At 42.2% G+C, this 21,014-nt stretch overlaps 1 pseudogene; it reads right to left on the bottom strand.

Moving 5' to 3' along the window:
* The window catches only part of LOC145398514 (uncharacterized), a 110,552-nt pseudogene that overhangs the window by 27,078 nt on the left and 62,460 nt on the right, over positions 1 to 21,014 (bottom strand).

The raw sequence follows: 21,014 nt of genomic DNA, 5'->3' as shown, positions 1-21,014 counted from the left end.
TGAAGAGGAGATAATTGGAGGTGGGATTGAAGGCTTGATGTATGGGGGAGGCTTGAAGGTACCTCCCTCACTAAGCATGGAGGTAATGGAGGTAGAAGATTTAGCCTCCATGAACTACCTCTCTTCAAAATATCTCCCTCTGGCAAACATGATAAAATACTTCAAGGGAGGTAAAGAATTCAACTCATTATTTAAAATATTCTTCACGTTATCGAGGGTCAAAAAAACTTACGATGAAGGCAGGTGAAGCAGAGGCGAGGTTGACGGCGTGTGGTGTGGGCGAGGCTTGGAGTATCACCTGAAGGAGGAATTTCTGCTGCCACCTGCCACCTGCCTCACACCTCACCTTGACGGAGCTGCGGGTGCGAGGGATGGCTGTGCAGTTCCGTGGGGGATCTGGCTTGCCTGACGGAGGGACAAAAAGGGATGTGAGAGAGAGAGAGAGAGAGAGAGAGAGAGAGAGATTAGGGAGCCAGTATTGAGGCGAGAGTAAGTGGACAGAGGTAGATGGAGTGGGGAGGCATGTGAATATTTATGTGTGTGTGTGTGTGTGTGTGTGTGTGTGTGTGTGTGTGTGTGTGTAATTCACCGGGTCGGGTCGGTCAGGATCACTTGATGGTCGTGATTGTCAGCTTTTTACCCTCCCGGAAGGGAGCTGAGAGCTCATATAATAGTCCGATCTAAGGGCAAGGCTGTGACCTTCACACACACACACCCATCCCCTTGCTCAAGGGGGACAGTAACCACCCACTTCATCAGTGAAACTTTTCGAAACCTGAGCGAGGCGCGAACTCCCGTCCACCAGTTGGCAAGCGAGAACGTTACCACTGCACCAGCGAGCAGTGTGTGTGTGTGAGTGTGTGTGTGTGTGTGTGTGTGTGTGTGTGTGTGTGTGTGTGTGTGTGTGTGTGTGTGAGAGAGAGAGAGAGAGAGAGAGAGAGAGAGCGGGGGGGAGGTTGGAAAACAAAGAGACAGGTTGGAGGTATAATTGCAGTGGTTAACTCATGGGGAGGAGGAAGGAAGAGGGGTGGGAGGAGGTGGAGATGAAGGAAGGGAAGAGGGGAAACGAGGAGGAGGAGGAGGAGGAGGAGGAGGAGGAGGAGGAGGAGGAGGAGGAGGAGGAGAGGTGAGAGGTGAAGTAATTAGAGGAAGAGAGAGGGTGAGATGAAGGAGGGAAGAAGGAGAGGAAACGATAGAGAGGGGGGTTTGGAAGAAAGAGAGGATAATGTACGAGAGAGAGAGAGAGAGAGAGAGGTGAAGGAGGAAATAGGGGAGTAATGGGAGGATATAGGGGATGGAGGGTGAGGAGAAAGGGAGCGAGAAAGGAGGAGGAGGAGGAGGTGGATGAAAGATGACAGGAATGGGGGAAGTGAGAGGGAGAGAGAGGGCGGGAGAGGGGATGGGAAGGATTACATAGGATTGCATAGGATTACATAGGAAAGCAAACAGCAACAGACCTTATGGTCCTTTCGAGGCTGCTTGTTACAAAGAAAACTATGACTACACGATCTAACTCTACACGCTGAAGGATAAGGATACTAAAGCAAGAAGGCTCCCCCACCACCAAACCCTCCAGGAAAAAGTGAGAAAAACCACCATGTAGCATGGAAAAACTGACATGGAAATTTCATATAAAATATTGGAAAGGAAAAGTCACATTCTATAATACTTTGTCTATAAGCTACCCGATTGAGTAACCTGAAAGAGAAAGTAATCAAATAAACTAATAGTTACGGCTTGACATTATAAACCGGTACATTGAGTTAATGGGAAGTCTGTGGACATAACGTGGAAATTACACACTGCACAGTCTGGATGTTTAGGGGTGGTGTGGCAGCCTTGCCTGTCGCTTTTAAGGTAGGCAGCAGTCAATCAGGCCCTAGCTCCGTTCACTCCACTGAGACAAGGACCTCTCCCATGTGGGACAAGTACACAAGTTTCCTCCTGAAGCAGTGACCCCTGGTACATTAAAAAAAATCCAGAAGGTGGTCACTTGACCAACAGGAACCCTCAGTGATCCACAGCCCATCACAGGTCGAAAGTAACAAGAGTGACCGTTAACTCAGGGTTATCTGTGCTTATATTGCTTTCTTTGCATTGGGGAGATTGAAAAATATATAAGAAAGGTGTCTTAGACAAAAGGGGACTGCACAGTGCACAGTGTGGATGTACAATGTGTAGAGTGGATGTTTAGGGGTGGTGTGGCAGCCTTGCCTGGCGCTTTTTAGGTAGGCAGCAATCAATCAGGCCCTAGCTCCGTTCACTCCACTGAGACAAGGAACTCTCCCATGTGGGACAAGTACACAAGTTTCATCCTGAAGCAGTGACCCCGGGTACATTAAAAAAAATCCCGATGGCGATCACTTGACTAACAGGGACCCTCAGTGAGCCACAGCCCATCACAGGTCGAAAGTAAGAGTAGTGACCGTTAACTCAGAGCTATCTGTGCAGATCCTAATCTGTGCTTACTGTATATTACCTAATTTGCATTTAGTAAATCGAAAAATGTATAATGACGTGACGTGACACTATGTTAAGTTTACGGGGTGTCCTGTAGACACGAGGGGACTGCACAGTGTGGATGTTTAGGGTTGGTGCGGCAGCCTTGCCTGGCGCTTTTAAGGTAGGCAGCAGTCAATCAGGCCCTAGTTCCGTTCACTCCAGTGAGACAAGGAACTCTCCCATGTGGGACAAGTACACATGTTTCCTCCTGAAGCAGTGACCCCTGGTACATTAAAAAAATCCCGATGGTGGTCACTTGACTAACAGGGACCCTCAGTGATCCACAGCCCATCACAGGTCGAAGGTAATAGTAGTGACTGTTAACTCAGGACTATCTGTGCAGATCGTAATCTGTGCTTATATTACTATATTTGCACTGAATAAATTGAAAAACGTATAATGACGTGAGGCGACACTATGTACGGGTACATTGTTTACGGGGTGTCTTGTAGACAAAAGGGGAAGAACTTACCCGTAGCTATAAAAGCAAGTTATTCGGACAGAAAAAGAGTCAGCTGAGGATTCTCGTGCAAATACTTGTCTATTTTGCTTTTGAATGTCTCAATTGAGATACTGTTCACGGTATCTGAGGATAATCTGTTCCAGATATTTACAACTCTGTTAAAGAAGAAGTATTTTGCTTCATGGGATTGGAAACGCTTTCCAATAATTTTGCAGCCGTTACTTCTGGTTTGACTCGACCAGTCTATATCAATATATTTATTCATATCTAAGTTGTCATATCCCTTCATGATTTTGAAATCTTCAATAAGGTCCCCTCTTAACCTGCGCTTCGTTAGGCTAAATAATTTAAGTTCTTCAAGGCGTTCCTCATATGGTTTGTTTCTAAGTCATGGTATCATTTTTGTGATTCTTCGCTGAATTCTCTCTAATTTTTCAATGTCCTTTCTGTAGTACGGAGACCAGAATTCACACAATACTCAAGATGGGGGCGCACTAGTGAGTTGTACAAGGCAAGTATGACTTTTTCCGATTTAAACTCGAAAGTTCTTCCAATAAAACCCACCAGCTTGTTTGCAATTTTAACCACCTCAGAGCACTGCTTACTTGGTTTTAGGTCGTTTGATATTATCACACCAAGATCCTTTTCATTGTCAGTACTTGATAACTGGATATTGTTCATTTTGTAATTTGCATGGACGTTGTTACTTCCAACATGAAGTACTTTACATTTTTCTGTGTTGAATTTCATTTGCCATTTTTCTGCCCAGCTTGCTAAAGTATTAAGGTCATTTTGTAACTGCTGCCACTGTAATTTTGAAGTGACTTTACTGGTTATTTTAGTATCATCTGCAAATTTGGATACTATACAGTTTAGACCCTCATCAATATCATTTACAAAGATAATAAAAAGTATCGGTCCAAGTACTGAGCCTTGGGGAACGCCGCTGATCACATTACGCCATTTGGATTCCTTTCCGTTTATCACAACTCCCTGTTTTCGGTCTGAAAGCCAGTCTTGTAACCATTTCTGCGTATTCCCTTTTATTCCATGTGCTTCTATTTTGTTCATGAGACGCTTGTGAGGGACAGTGTCAAATGCTTTCTGAAAGTCGAGGCAAATTATATCTACTGTTCTTGAGTCATCGTATGATTTATAAACATCATGGAAGCAGTCCAGTAAGTTAGTTAAGCATGAACAACGACATCTGAATCCATGCTGTGAGTCTTTAATTATATTAATTTCGTTTCGTTTTTAAAGGCTCCAACATGCCTGCATGTGTCGGCCTTGGTCACCTAATGGTGGCTTTCCACGCTGCACGACCCATTGCAGCCTCCCTGTTCAGTCCCTTAACCCTGAGGTCACACTTAATGACCTCGTCCCATGTCTTTCTCGGTCTACCCCTCATAACCCCACCCCCAATATTAACACTTCTCATCTTCCTCGCCCAGTTATCATCCCCCATCCTCTCCACATGTCCAAACCATCTCAATCTACCTCTCCTCATCACAACACCAATAAACTCCAGTCCCATCCTACCTCTAAACTTCCATCGTAAACCCAGCCCCTCCAGGCCTTGGACGCAGGGATGCACTGCACATTCACCTAATCATTGTCATTTCTGTACGTCTGAGCCGGCGAATATCTTCCTCCTTCACTGCCCAGGTCTCACTACCATACAGCATTACACTCCTAACACATGCTGCATACAAAGACCCCTATTTCTTCTAAATAATTAATTATTTTATCTCTTATGATTTTTTCCATTAACTTGCACACTATTGATGTTAAGCTGACTGGTCTGTAATATCCTGGGTGCGACTTATTTCCTTTTTTGACAATTGGTGTTACATTTGCTAGTTTCCATTCACATAGAACTTTCCCAGTACTTAACGATTTATTGAATAAGACAGAGAGTGGCAGCAGTAACTCATTTTTTGCTTCTTTGAGAATTCTCGGTGATATTTTATCAAGGCCATGAGTTTTGTTTATGTTCCTACTATTTATGGCTGAAAGAATATCGTTATTATGGATAGCATAGTTACTAAGGACTGTGCTATTTGCTTGGTTTGTGGGTAACAGTAGGTTTCTGGTGTTGTTTTCAACTGTAAAAACAGACGCAAATAATCGTTAAGAATGTTCGCCACATCAACCTCATTTTCTGTGTGTTTGCCATTGTTCATTTCTAGAGAACCTATTGATGTAGTCATAACCTTTTTCTTTCTAATGTAACTGTAAAATTCTTTAGGATTTGGTTTGCACGTATTAGCAATGTGCATTTCCAATGCTCTTTTGCTTTGTTTAATAAGTCTTTTCGATATGCGGCATTGATTTTCGTACTGTAATTTATCATCATTATTTTGTGTAGTTTTATATTTACGGTATGCCTGATTTTTGGCTATTAAGTTACTTTTAATTTCACTGGACCACCACTTTGGTTTACTATTACCAGCTGGACGTCTGTTGCCTAGTGGCACACATGACTTTACCGCTTCATTAAATTTTTTGGTGAATACTTTCCATGCTTGGTTTATGTCATCGACTTCAGACATTTCATTCCAGTCTGTATTTGCAAGTAGTGCTCTGAGCCTGGTGAAATCAGCTCTACGATAATCTGGGACCTTTTCTTCGCTCACTGTTTCCTTAACTTTTTCAGTATTAATATTAAATTGTATAATTCGATGATCACTGGAACTAAACTCAGGTCCGATTTCAACGTTGTTGACTAGGTTATCATATGTTGTCAAGATGATGTCTAGGATATTGTTTCCTCTCGTTGGGTATTCTACATGTTGGGAAATGGCGCTTTCTTGAAGATTCGTATAAAGCTCTTGTCCTGAGTGTGCCGCCAGCGTTTCACCTCACTTTGTTACCGGTAGATTAAAGTCTCCAAAAATTACGCTATCCTCTTGACAACATATTTCCGCAATTTGATCATTGAGTTTTTTATCTGTCTCAGTTGACTGTGCTAGAGGACGATAGATGAGAGATATATTTATTTTGTGTGAATTAATACTTAGCTGAACATAACTGACATCTATGTTGGTAATACTGGGTTTGGAGACTAGTTTTCACATATAGTAAAACACTGCCACCAGCTCTATGTGGTCGCTCACAGCTGAAAATATTGTACCCTGTTAATGAGTATTCCGCTAGAAATTCATGGTCAGACGTCTTAATCCAGGACTCTGTGATGCCAACAATATCATAATTTTCTGGGTAAATAAGAGATTCTAAATCCTCAAACTTGTTACTTAGACTACGTGCGTTAACACAGCAGACTCTAATTCCGTCCCAAACAGTTGATGAACTGACTTTGCGGGTATTTATGTTGAGGTTACTGCTCCTGGACGTGCCGTGTTTTTTTATTTGAAGAGGGCGACTTTATCGTGTAAAAGTCTACCTAGCTGTGCCACTCCTACCGAGTTCAAATGGAGACCATCTTTCTGGAACAGAGTATGTTGCTCATAAAACTGATCCCACAGATTGACAAAAGCGACTCCCTCTTGCGTGCAGAGAGATTTGAGTCGGTTATTTGTGCTGAAGGCCTTACCATAAAAACTATTCTCTGCCTTGATCCTTGGGAGTATACCAGATATTATCACATTAGTGGACTTAATTTTGAATCGTTTGATCATTTCATGATACTTTGCTAGCAGTTCCTCCGATCTATTGCGCTTCAGATCATTCGTACCAACGTGGATGACGTATAGAGTTTTGTCATTTGCGTCTTTTGTGACCTCATCGCAGGCTTCTGTGATATCACATAGTCCACCTCCTGACACTACCTCTTTCTGCTGCTGGGGGCGCGTCCACAAAATTCCTCCAACTGACCGCGTACAGTAGAGTCCCCAATAAGCCTTGTTTTTTCTGTCTCATCAACCGCTTCGGCAAGGATCTGGTAGCGATTGTACGTAGTTATGGGAAGGTGCTTCCTCGTACCTTTTCCGGGTTTTGCGCCATTTCTTACCATAGTAAAGGGGACTTTGCCTGGCGAGGAAAGTACTGAATCGCTGGGTGAGGAAGATACTGGTACACTATCATTTGTAACTGCCTGATGGGCAGAAGAGGAGGGGGTAAGAGGGAAATGGGATGGAGAGGAAGGGGAGGGAAGAGGGGTTGAGGGAGGCAGGGAAGGGAGGGTGGAAGGGGAGAGGGAAAGTAGAGGGGGGGGGGAAGCTTCTCAGTGTCTCTCATTAACGTCAAGTAATCAAGAACCTGTGTGTGTGTGTGTGTGTGTGTGTGTGTGTGTGTGTGTGTGTGTGTGCATGTGTGTCTTTTATGTGTGTGTGTGCTTCATTATGTGTGTGCCTGCCACTGTGCGTATTTTTCCCATTTGTGTGTGTTGGGATTTTACGTGCTTTTTATTCCTTTTCCTTTCAGTGCTTATTCTTTGTGTATTTCTGGGTTCTTTCTTAGCGTGTGTGTGGCGTATATATATGTGTGTTTATGTGTGTTTGTGTGTGTATGTTTATGTGTGCGATTTCCTTTCTGAGTCACAAGAAGGAAGAGATGTGAAATATTGCTGTTTTTATGTTACTGTATTGTGTGTGTGTGTGTGTGTGTGTGTGTGTGTGTGTGTGTGTGTGTGTGTGTGTGTGTGTGTGTGTGTGTGTGTGTGTGTGTGTGTGTGTGTGTGTGTGTGTGTGTGTGAGCAAATTAATTTGTGTGCATTGTACCCTGGTTACATAATAACAATTCTACAGTCCACCTGAATCCCCCTCCCTCTCCCCCTCCCTCTCTCTCTTTCTCTCCTCCCCCTCCTCTATTCCCCCTTGTCCCCTTCTGTCTCATTTTTCCTCCTGTCTCTCCTTGGGCCCTCTAGCTTCCCCTCCCTTTCCTCTTCTCTCTCTCTTCCATCCTTCCTTCCTTCCCCTTAAGTGTCTACCCTCCCCCTAACCCCTGCTCCTCTCCCTCTGTCTCCTTCTTTCTCTGTCTTTCCCTCATCCTCTCTCTCTCCCTCTTTCTGTATTTCTTCCTCTTCCCATGTTTTTGGCCCTTTTCTGTCTCCCCTATTCCCTTTCCCTCTGCTGATTAAAACACACCTGGGGAGATGGTCTTTACTGAATAGCAACTTTTCGCTCTGCTTAGCTTTGTCAGTTAGCTTGGCAGAACACAGTAGAGCGAAATGTTTGTACTCATCAAAGACCTCACTTTACTAGGTGTGTTTTTATAAGCATTATTTCTTCACTTTTTGGGGTATAATTATCACAAAGCCTCTCCCTCTGCTCGCTCCCCACCCCTGTTCACCCCCTCCTCTGTTGCCGCACCTCTCTCCACTTGTCATTCCTTCATACCCCCTACTTCCCTGTTTCTATACTTCCTTTCCATGGCTCCTTTTCCTCTGTTCTTTCTTCCTCCTCCATCTAGTGTAATTTCTTCTCTAGCCCCTCACCTTGTCTCTTCTCTCTGTCTTTCCCCTTTCCCTATTCCGAGTCCTTCCCTCTCCCCTCTTTCCTCTCCCTCTGTCAACCTCTTCCTCCTCCTCCTTGTTGTCTCTTCCTTACCAACCCTCAGTTCACCTCCTCCCATCTTCCTCTTTTTCTGTAATGTCTCCTTTAGTTTAGTTTTCTGTCCCATCGATTTTCCTCCTATCCCTCCTCTCTTCTTCCTCCCTCTTCATCTTCAGTCTCCTTCTCTTTCTTCCTACTCCTGCTTTCCCGTTTTCTCCATCCTACCTCTCTCTGAATTCCTCTTCTCTCCTCTTTCTCCTCTTCCTCCACCGTTGCTCTGTTCCTTCGCCTTGCCTTTCCTTCCCCCATCATCGTATCATTTTTCCTTCCTCTTCCTTACTTCCTCTTTTCCTTCATTTCTCCACTCCTGTTCCTATCCCCTCTAAAACAAACCACCACCACACACACACACACACACACACACACACACACACACACACACACACACACACACACACACACACACACACACACACACACACACACACACACCAACTACACCTGAAACAAAACTATATATATATATCTCTCTAACTATCTATATATATATATATATATATATATATCTATATATATATATATATATATATATATATATACTCACCTCAATTTCAGACAACAATTCTACTCTCCCAAAAAGTTGCTTTCAGATTTCGCATGTCCTTGGTTACAATTATAATTTATTTTGGTGTCTGCTTAATGCATCCTAAATCTGGGTCGTGGAATATGCTTGAAAAACACACGCACGGCTCTCTTTTGAAATGTACAATTGTGTGTGTGTGTGTGTGTGTGTGTGTGTGTGTGTGTGTATTATTTATAATGGCGGTGGTAGAATAATGAAAATTTAAGTGGTTGGTGATGATGATGATGATGATGATATTGATGATGATCAGGAAGAGGAGGATAATGGTGATGGTAGTGAAGATTGTGTTCATGGTTATAATGATGATGATGTTAATGATGATGATAAGGAGGAGGATAATGGTGATGGTAGTGAAGATTGTGTTCATGGTTATAATGATGATGATGTTAATGATGATGAGGAGGAGGAGGATAATGGTGATGGTAGTGAAGATGATGATGATGAGGAGGAGGAAGAGGAGGATAATGGTGATGGTAGTGAAGATTGTGATGATGGTTATAATGATGATGATGTTAATGATGATGATGATGAGGAGGATAATGGTGATGGCAGTGAAGATGATGATGATGATGATGATGATGATGATGATGATGATGATGATGATGATAATGAGGAGGAGGAGGAGGAGGATAATGGTGATGGTAGTGAAGATGATGATGATGATGATCATGATGATGATTATGATGATGAGGAAGAGGAGGATAATGGTGATGGTAGTGAAGATGGTGGTGATGGCAATGATGATATTTTTTCGGCAGATTTGCTACAAGTGCTTATAATGACTAGCACACTATTTTATCATAGTGTTTAATATGTCTAGCCTGTCTGATTGCCTGAATGTTACTTGATTTATGGCTGGTATGTGTATTTGTGTATTTAGTATATCTGAAGTGCCTGGTATGTTAATTAGTATGTTCTGTATACTGTCGTCCCGTATACTTAGTAGTGTATGTTTATATGCTGGGTGTAGTCCTGTGTTTGTGTGTAGTCAAGGTATTTTTCATGTATCTGATTCTGGACTTGACATCTGACAGTAATTTCTGTGAGGCCCAATAATCAGCCTACTTATCATACATAGTCACATGTCACCACTTCGGCGCCAATACCCAACGTCTGTGCTGAATACGTGCTGAGTATGGCTGGTGAGTCTTGCGGAAGTTCAGTAAAGTCTGCTTAAACGAATTTCAAGTCACCCTGCGATTGAACTAGCATCTTTTAGAACAAACAACTCAACTAACCACTTAAGCATCATCTCCGTTTAATCAAAGAATATTATCGTTCAGTATTCTGAAATAAATCGGTAAAAGAAAGGTGATAAGGAGCCTTGTAAGCCCACGAGTACTTCCCCATTTCACTTCCTCCTTTGATCATCTTCCCATACCCTTCCTCCTCAATCTCTTTATCCTTTATTCCACTTCATCGCTATCTTCCTCATGATCTCCCTCTTCCATATTACTCTAATCGTATTTCGAGCTTCGGTCTTTCTCCCTTGCTTTATTTCTCAGTTTCGCTCCCTCTTTGCTTTAACTCTATGCTTTATTTTCCTTTACGTTCTTACCATATATATATTTTTATTTTTATTTCGTGTGGATTCTTACCTCTTCAGTTTCTTTTCCCCACCTTTTTTTTGTTGTCATACTACATCAGTTCTTTTAACATGCCCATCTCATTCCACACATCTCCCCCTCTGTCTCACCCACCTCTTTCCCATACATTTTTTGCTCCTCGATCCCACCCACCCCCCTCGCTTCATCCCATTCATTCTCTGTCCCACTCACCCATGTCTTCTCAATCCCACTTACCTCTCTCCCTCTGTCCTACCCACCTCCCTTCCTTCCCCTCACCCACCCACTTTATCCCTCCCTCCCTCCTTCCCTTTCACTCTGTCCCTCCCACCCATCCACTCCCACCCATATGTCCCATTCTATCCCACACATTTTCCTCCCACACATCCATTACATCCCTCCCACCCACTCTCTCACACTCACCCATCCGTTTCAACATCCCATCCACTCCCACCCACATATCCCTCGCTCTATCCCACCCACATCCTCTCTCCATCCCTCCCATCCACTCCATCACTCTCACCCATCCGTTCCTACATCTCATGCACTCCAACCCACATCTCCCTCGCTCTATCCCACCCACAACTTCCTGTGTCCCTCCCACCCACTTTATCATTCTCACCCATCCGTTCCTACGTCTCATCCACTCCCATCCATATCTCTCTCGCTCATCCCCACCCACATCTCCCTCTATCCCTCCCACCCATCTCTCCCACTCACTCCCTCTCATCCCACACACCTGCGGGCACGATGTGGAAGACACAAGGCTTCTGCTGCTTCCCTGTAATATTGGACGCCCTACACAGCAGCCTCCCCTTACTCCAGGTCTGTCATAGGGGTGTAGGTGATGACCCTGTGGCTGCTGGAGGAGGTGTACCGCCCCTGGGGAACGGCTATGGGGTCCGCTGTGTTGTTGAATGTCACCTGTACGGGGAAGTATAGCGATTAGTAACGAAGGAGACTCATTTCTTCCTCATAACAAAGGCTCAGTGAATTTTAAGCTGAACAAGTATGGTAAATGACATATTGTTGGATGTCCATCTGTAAGGGGGACGTGCAGCGATTAGTAACCAAGGAGACTCATTTCTACCTCATTAATAAGACTGAATTTTACATTGAACAACCAAATCCAGTGTTCAGTAACCAAGAAGACTCGTTTCAACCCCATAACTAAGGTTCATGGGTCTGTGTTGTTGAATGTCCACCTGTAAGTGGGAAGTCCAGCGATTAGTAACCAAGGAGACTCATTTCTACCTATCACTAAGACTCATCAAAGTTCAAGTAATAGTAGTCCATTTTTGTCACATAAACACAAACCCAGCAATCTGAATAGTAACCAAGGAGATTCGCTCTTACTTATTAATCAAGGGAAGTAATGTACACTCGGAAGCACTAATTTCTCCCCCCCTAGTAGCCGGAGTCGCGGCCAGTGAGAGACCAGGCGTTCGAACACCCCACACCCACATCCCCTCCCCCAACCCCAGTGGCAAATGTTGTTGGACAATTGTGGAACGGCCAAAGCTGGTGATCTTACAATGTCATGATTGTTTTTATAGAGAATCAGAACCAGTAGGTGTAAGTATATAAAGGTATTTAATGTGTATTACTGTGCTGTTATCCACAACATATGAAAAAGGAACGAAAATGAAAGAAGACCTACATTGCATTATGTGTTATTGTCTGTAATAGTTACGTCCTATATTATAATGCTACAAATAAGTATAGTATAATGAACAGCATCTGTTGAAAGATATGATGTCTTTTCTCACACATTCTCATTCCCACCACCACCACCACCACCCTTCTCTCTGGGTTTATATCAACCAAACACCTCTCTTATCCTCCTGTCCCCCACTCCCACGCTTAGTTAACCAACATAAAGATATTGATGAAATGATCCGTCAGGTATTGATAATATTAATATTAGCATACACCTCAGTATTAAGCACCAACAAATCAGTAACATACAATACTTCGATAAACCTGCCAACTATTTCATCTTATAAGCTGTTACGTGACATATGCACTGCAAGTTTGACCTTGTTACGGGGACATACTGCTGTTTATTGCTAACACAGGTTATGGGTGTTTTTGGACGTCCATCAATTCATATTAACGTGACAATTTAAGCCTCACATTATAAACATGTAAGGTTTATATTCCTGTCACTACCGTATTAACCAAACGAATCAGGGATCGGTTCTGACGAACCACAAACTCTCTGCTTCAACGAAAATATTTCGACCTCTTGTCACAACAGTGACAAAATGTCACAATGTATACGACTGAATGTGGGTCAGTCGTCTACATATTGACATTGTGTCACTGTTGTCACAGGAGGTCGGAATATTTTCGTAAAAGCAGAGAGTTTGTGGTTCGTCAGAACCGATCCCTGATTCGTTTCGTCCATCCATTAATGACAGGAACATAAATCTTAAGTGTTTATAATGTAAGGCTTAAATTGCCACGTTAATATGAATTCATGGGCGTCCAAAACCACACACAACCTGTGTTAAAGTAAAACAACCGTATGTCCTTGTATCACAAGGTCCAACTTGCGGTGAGTATGTCACGTAACAGCTTACAACAAGATGAAATAGTCGGCAGGTATACCGAAGCATTGTATGTTATTGATTTGTTGGTGCTTAATACAGACGTGCATTATAGTAATAATATGATCAATACCTGATGGATCATTTCATCACAACCTTTGTTTACGTTGGTTAATAATGGGTGTGACTGGTGGACGAGAGGATAAGAGAGGCGTTTGGTGGAGACAGGAATCGAGAGAGATGGGTGGTGGTGGCGGGAGTGAGAATGTATGAGAAAAGACATCATATCTTTCAACGGATGCTGTTCACAACACTATACTTATTTGTAACATTATAATATAGGACGTAACTATTACAGACAATAACACATAATACAATGTAGGTCTTCTTTCATTTTCGTTCCTTTTTCATATGTTGTGGATAACAGCACAGTAATACACATTAAATACCTTTATATACTTACACCTACTGGTTCTGATTCTCTATAAAAACAATCATGACATTGTAAGATCACCAGCTTTGGCCGTTCCACATTTGTCCAACAACATTTGCCACTGGGGTTGGGGGAGGGGATGTGGGTGTGGGGTGTTCGAACGCCTGGTCTCTCACTGGCCGCGACTCCGGCTACTAGGGGGGGAGAAATTAGTGCTTCCGAGTGTACATGGCTCTTTGGAATCCGTAACGCCTCTTCCTGTACGATTTTATTCTGCTTATTCTCTCTCTCTCTCTCTCTCTCTGAAAATTTTGTCAACATTCAAACGAAAACATTTTGAGTTTTTTTTTGGGGGGGGGGCTAGATAGTCCTTTCCCTGGAGCCCATCAATCCAGGAAACACATGTTCGTCTGTGGGAGAATTTGAATTTTTTTTTTTGTTATTATTACATTTACTTATTTATTTATCTTTTTATTTATTTTTGTCTTTTAGTCACAGCCCTCAAGACTAGCAAACTCCAGAAAGAGAGAGAGAGAGAGAGAGAGAGAGAGAGAGAGAGAGAGAGAGAGAGACAGAGACAGACAGACAGACAGACAGACGGAGACAGAGACAGACAGACAGACAGAGACAGACAGACAACAGACAGACGCACAGAAATCCTTAGCCTGAGAACATTAAACAGAGAAACACTGAGACAAAACACACACACACACACACACACACACACACACACACACAGAACTAGAGAAAGCACTTAAAGGCAAAAACCAGCGCCCAGATACCAAAAGGCAGCAGCCATTCTCGAGGCAGGAAAATTATTACGAGAGAGAGAGAGAGAGAGAGAGGGAGGGGCAGAAAAACATTCAGACAGACACAAGCAAAGAGACAAGAATGGCAAAAAACACTGATACGTAAAAATAACGTCACCAAATAAGATTATCAAAACTTGAGACACACGGAGGGAGAGAGAGAGAACCAGGGACAGAGGAGAGATAAACACACAAAAATCCAGAGACAGAAAAAGAAAGCAGTAGAGAGACAGAGCCGTAAATAAACCCACAGAAACCCAGAATAAAGAAAGCAGTGTAGATGAAAAGCAGCTTTCCAAATATCAGCTATTTTGGGGGCGGGAAAATTATTGAGAGAGATGAAAGTGAATTGATATCGCAGCGGGGAAATATTTCTGACCGTGGGTGTGCAGATTGAGGGGCACACGCACGCCCTCTAACACGTCTCCAGAGAGAGAGAGAGAGAGAGAGAATAAAGGAGAGGAAGAAGAGTAATATTTGGAGTAATTTGTTTCGTCGGTTCGTCTCTCTCTCTCTCTCTCTCTGCAGCAATAAAACCTACCCGCCTGAAAGGATTCACAATAAGGTATATAATTCCTAATGTTACTTGCTTTCCCCCCTCCCTGGGCGCGGTAGCACAGTGGTAGCGCGCTGGACTCGTAATCGGGGGATTGCGAGTTCGAGCCTCGCCCGGGCTGCCGTGCCGGGAGTGGTAGCTCGCTCCTGTAACCCTAGCGGGGCTATATAGTCCAATATAGGGCTTAGCTCGGGGGAACTCCATTTCTCCCATTTCCCCCCTCCCTCACACACACACACACACACACACAGGGATTCAATCGAGGCGGACGTGCGACATCGGCGCTCCATACCGAACCAACACGGCCAGTGGCATTACCTAAATTAGTAACTTTGTATGAGTCAAGCTCTGTACCAGGTTAGACTAAATGATTTTTCATTATTAAAAGGAAAAAAAAAAGTTTAAACAAGACTTGTTCAAACAGGAAAGAGAACCAAGACAAAATAATACGCTGAGTCATCTGAGGTTTGTTTAGACTACAACAACACGGGGATTGTAAGTACATACTCTGCACTTTTAGTATTGCAAAATGGATACATACTTTAGTAAAGCAAATTTGGAAGAAAAGGGATAAAGGTAAAAAGCAAAATGATGATTTCTACCAAGAACTGGTTGAAGTGAAGACTCACAATAGACTGGTTGAACGTGTAAACAAACTAGAAATGGCTTTCAAAAATGAAATTGATGAAATAAAGAAGCAGATGCACTTGCAAAAGGAAGAAATAGAAAAACTAGGAAGGGAGGCCAATAAGAAAGACACAACCATCAGTGAACTAACAGTGGAATTGAGTACACTTAGGAAGAAAATGAGTGAAATGGCAAGTACAGTAGTCAATCACGAGAGTGTTATGGAAGAGTTCAAAAATGACACAGAGACAGTTAGGCAAGTAAGCAGTCTTATTGACCAGAACAGTGATATTGAGGAGAAGATAACACAGGTGAATGAAGCTGTGCAAAGCTACAAAAATGATGTGGAAACCACGTATGCTGAAATGGTGAAAGTAAATAAAGACTTGGAAACAAGGGTGGAGGAAAAAAGCATTAAAAAGGAAGTGAAAAGAATAATCCAAAACAATCCAAAGTTAGTCAGAGATTCAGTAGATATAAACAAATCTATAGTAATCACTGATATAGAAGAGGAAGAAGTAAAAAACAAGATCACAAGACACAAAAAGGAGGTGGCAAATGTAATGAGCTTACTGAAAGAAGTATCAGAGGAAATCTGTAGTAAAGACATAGAGGAACACAAAAGGTTAGGGGAATATGAGAAAAGCAAGACAAGACCTCTAAAGGTGACTTTCCAGAGTGTAAACACTGTGGAAGAGATACTAAAAAATGCAAAGAATCTTATGGAAAAAGAGGAGTTTAAAAATGTATGGATAAAAAGATGCCTAACACAAGAAGAACTGGAATTACTGAAAGAGAAAAGGGACGAAGCAAAAACAAAAAATGAGGGAAGATCAGAAGAGGAGAAGAAGAAATTTTTTTTACAAAGTAATAGGATTGCAGGTAGGAAAGTGGTACACAAACAGGATGGAATAAAAAGGAGGAAGGTAGTAGAACCATGTCATGACAAATATATAAACAAGATGATAAAGTTGATGTACTCAAATGTGGATGGAATGGTATCTAAATTACTAGAGATAAATGATTATGTCAGAGAAAATGAACCACAAATAATATGCCTAACTGAAACAAAATTAACACCAAGGATATCCAATGACATACTAAACTTAGAGGAATACAATATATGGAGAAGAGACAGAAATTTAAAAAAAGGAGGAGGAATTATAATATTAAATAAGAAAAATCTAGAAGTCAATGAAATAAAACTAGATATACCATCACAAGTAGAACTGATTGCAGTAGAGATCAACACATCTGAAGGTAAAGTAATTATAGCCAATTTGTACATGCCACCCAGATCAAACACATGGGAAAGAGATGAATATGGGGACCTGGCAGAGAGTACAATTCAGAGTTTAAGATCATTACTACATAAAATGGAAGAGAAATCAGAAAGAATTATACTAACTGGGGATTTCAATACAAATATAAATTTGAATACTCTAGATATAATTAGCCAAGAAAGCTGTTGGGACCAAAAGCTCCTGGATCTCGTACAAGAGTTCTTCCTAAAGTCCCGTCCAGACGATCGAGCAATGCCCGCGGGCACAAGCGAGCAGTTTGCCTGTTGACGGGCTCACTGCTTGTGCCCGCGGGCAAATGCGTAAATTGCCCGTGGCAATTTACACATTTGCCCGCGGGCACAAGCGGTGAGCCCGTCAACAGGCAAACTGCTCGCTTGTGCCCGCGGGCATTGCTCGATCGTCTGGACGGGCCTTTACGCAACATGTGAGGGAAACCACCAGAAAAAGAGGACTTGATGTACCTTCAGTGCTAGATCTAATATTTACTAGGCAAGAAAATGATATTGACAGTTTAAAATATCACCCTCCACTCGGCCAAAGCGATCATGCAGTACTAAATTATAACTTCAGGATAGCATATTACATAGTAAACAGCAATGACAGTTACAAAAAGAGCCTAAACTATAAAAAGGGAAATTATCAAGACCTAAAGAAGTATTTCTTAGAAGCTGATTGGGAAAATGAGCTTAGAGGACAAGATTTAAATGATGTATATAAAAAATTCTGTGAATTTTATGAAATAGGAGTCCAGAAGTACATCCCACACCACAAAGAAGCATATAAGAAAATACAGAAATGGTTCAATACAGAATGTAAAAAATCAAAAGAAAGAAGAGATTTGTTGTGGAATAGATACAGAAGACATAATAGTGAAAGGGCGTATAATAATTACAAACAGGCAAGAAACGATTATACAAGAATAAGGAGGGAAGCCCAAAAACAGTTTGAGGAGGATATAATAAATAAAAGTAGTGATCAACCAAAGCTGTTTTACAGTTATATCAGAAGCAAAACCAAAGTAAAAGATATAATACAATCCATTACGGACGAGGGAATCACTTATACACAAGAGAAAGATATTTGTGAAGCACTAAATAAGAATTTCCAATTAGTTTTTACAGAAGAAAAAAGTTTTGAGAGGGACTATGTGGAACATGCATGTCCACACATACTACCAGATATACAAATAGCAGAAAAAGTAATACAGAAGGAGTTAAGTAGATTAGACAGAGGAAAAGCAAGTGGTCCTGATGAAATTTCATGTTGGGTACTACGAGAATGTGCAAAGGAGTTAAGTAAACCATTATTTTTAATTTTCAAGAAATCCTTGAGTCAAGGTAAACTACTTGATATTTGGAAAAAAGCAAATATTGTCCCCTTATTCAAGAAAGGAAATAGATAAAATCCATTACCGACCAGTATCACTGACCAGTGTTGTAAGCAAGGTATTAGAAAAGCTTATAAGAAAAGCTTGGGTAAATCATCTAGAAGAACACAGTATGATAACAGAAAGACAGTTTGGTTTCAGAAAAGGAAAATCATGTGGTACTAATTTGTTGAGTTACTATGACAGAGTAACAAACACAATACAGGAAAGGGAAGGATGGGTGGACAGTATCTATTTAGATTTCAAGAAAGCTTTTGACACAGTATCACACCAAAGACTATTATGGAAACTGTACCATCAAGGAGGAATTCGAGGCAAACTGTTTTGTTGGATGCAAGACTTTCTCATAAAAAGAGAAATGAGAACAGTACTAAGAGGAAACTACTCATCATGGAAAGAAGTGACTAGTGGAGTACCACAGGGTTCAGTGCTGGCACCAATCATGTTTTTAGTGTATATAAATGATATAAACAGTAACACTGGAAATGAGAGCTATCTGAATATGTTTGCAGATGATGCAAAAATACAAAGGAGAATTACTAACACAGACTCTTGTAAAGAGCTACAAGAAGAATTAAATAAACTTCATGAATGGAGTAGTACATGGCAAATGGAATTCAATGTGGACAAGTGTCATGTAATCAAGTTTGGTAAAAGTGGAAAAGGACCTGATTGGGATTATAAGTTAGGAAATAAAACCCTATACACATCAGAAAGAGAGAAAGACCTAGGTGTGATTATCAATAACAGACTATCTCCGGCTGACCACATCAGTGAGAAGGTATGGAACATGTATACACTGCTTGCAAATATGAGAATAGCATTCACATACATAAATGAAGACATGCTAAGAAGGATAATAACATCATTCATTAGACCAACCCTGGAATATGCATCAGTAGTCTGGAGTCCTCATCTCAAAAAGCACATAGACAAGATTGAAAAAGTTCAAAGGGCCGCTACAAGATGGATACCAAGCTTAAGGGACCTCAGTTACAAAGAAAGACTAAATAAACTGAATCTACCAACACTACAGGAGAGAAGGAAAAGAGGTGACATGATAATGCTATATAAGTGCATATCAGGGAAGGAGAAAATAGACATAAATGATTACTTAACATATGGAGAAGCATCAGCAAGAGGACACTGCAAAAAACTGCATAAGAAGAGAGGTGATAAAGACTTAAGGAAATTCAGTTTCCCAAACAGAGCAATTGATCAATGGAATGCACTACCAAATGAAATAGTGTGTGCCAAAACAATTCACAAATTTAAGGATATGTATGATAAATATGGTTTAAGACACGAGACAGTACGAGCTTGACTCATTCCTGTAAAGATACAATTATGTAAGAACAATTAGGTAAGAACACACACACACACACACACACACACACACACACACACACACACACACACACACACACACACACACACACACACACACACACACACACACACACACACACACACACACACACACACACACACACACACACACACACACACACACACACACACCTCCTACCCCAATAACATATCCCGCTCGCGTGTTTCATAAATCAAGGAGCCTTTCGTCAGAGCACCACCGTCAATCCTGAACCTACACCATCCTAGTTCTGTCATAGATTTGATAGTCCTTTACCTGAAGACCAATAGTCCTCCTTCCACCCTCACCTTTAGTCCTGCTACCTGCCATACACACCCTCACTTGCCCCCACTCCAGCACTAAATATTCGCCATCCATACTGAATACATGCTAGGGCTCTTATTATATGGTGGAGCCATTCTGAACGAAATTCCAGTTTAGGATCGATATCTTGTCTCTTCAGACAGCAGACCAACTGCCACATCATTTATCTGAGGTAAGCACTCGACCACCAAAGTCAGTCCTTCCACCCTTACCCACTGCTTCTTCCAACCCCCATCCCCGTTAATCCTTGCACTCCCCCTACATCCCCATCCCCATCCCCACCACTACCTATTTCTTCATCTACCGGTACCTCTTTCACCTCCACCCCCACACCTCCCCACTATCACTCCCAGTTCTGCTCCCCCTCCACCCTCTCTTCCTCTCCCTCCCTCGCCTCCTCTTAATCCCCCATTCCCTCCCCTCTGCACTTCTTTCCTCCAGCTCTTCTTGGTCAGGCCCCCGTCCTCCCCTGACGCCTTCACAACGGTAAACTCATCCACAGTGCCGAAATGAGGAACAGCCAGGCAATTTCGATGCAACAGTTCACACACACACACACACACACACACACACACACACACACACACACACATTCTCTCTCTCTCTCTCTCTCTCTCTGCGTTTTCTGTATTCTTCGCATTTTGTCATCCTTTTTCAGACCTATTTGGCCCACTGTTCGGTTCACATTTTCAACTTGCGAGTTTTCTGTTCTTGGTCAAACATAATAGTATGCGCGCTTGTGTGTGTGTGTGTGTGTGTGTGTGTGTGTGTGTGTGTGTGTGTGTGTGTGTGTGTGTGTGTGTGTGTGTGTGTGTGTGTGTGTGTGTGTGTGTGTGTGTGTGTGTGTGTGTGTGTGTGTGTGTGTGTGGTGAAAGGAGGAATTAATGGAGTGCGTATGAGGGAGGGGTGGCTGTGAAAGAGAGGTTATGTTTAGAGAGGACGGTGTGTGTGAGAAAGAGAGGGATAGAGAAGAGGGATATTAGGGTGAGAAGGTTATAAAGACAGGCAGATAAGACAAAGTGGACGG

The sequence above is a fragment of the Coenobita brevimanus genome, chromosome 5 (genome assembly GCF_032717465.1).
Source record: "Coenobita brevimanus isolate Jiangsu-jjx chromosome 5, ASM3271746v2, whole genome shotgun sequence".
NCBI lineage: Eukaryota > Metazoa > Arthropoda > Malacostraca > Decapoda > Coenobitidae > Coenobita > Coenobita brevimanus.
Note: the sequence above shows the minus strand (reverse complement) of the source record. Positions and strands in the feature narration are given on the sequence as shown.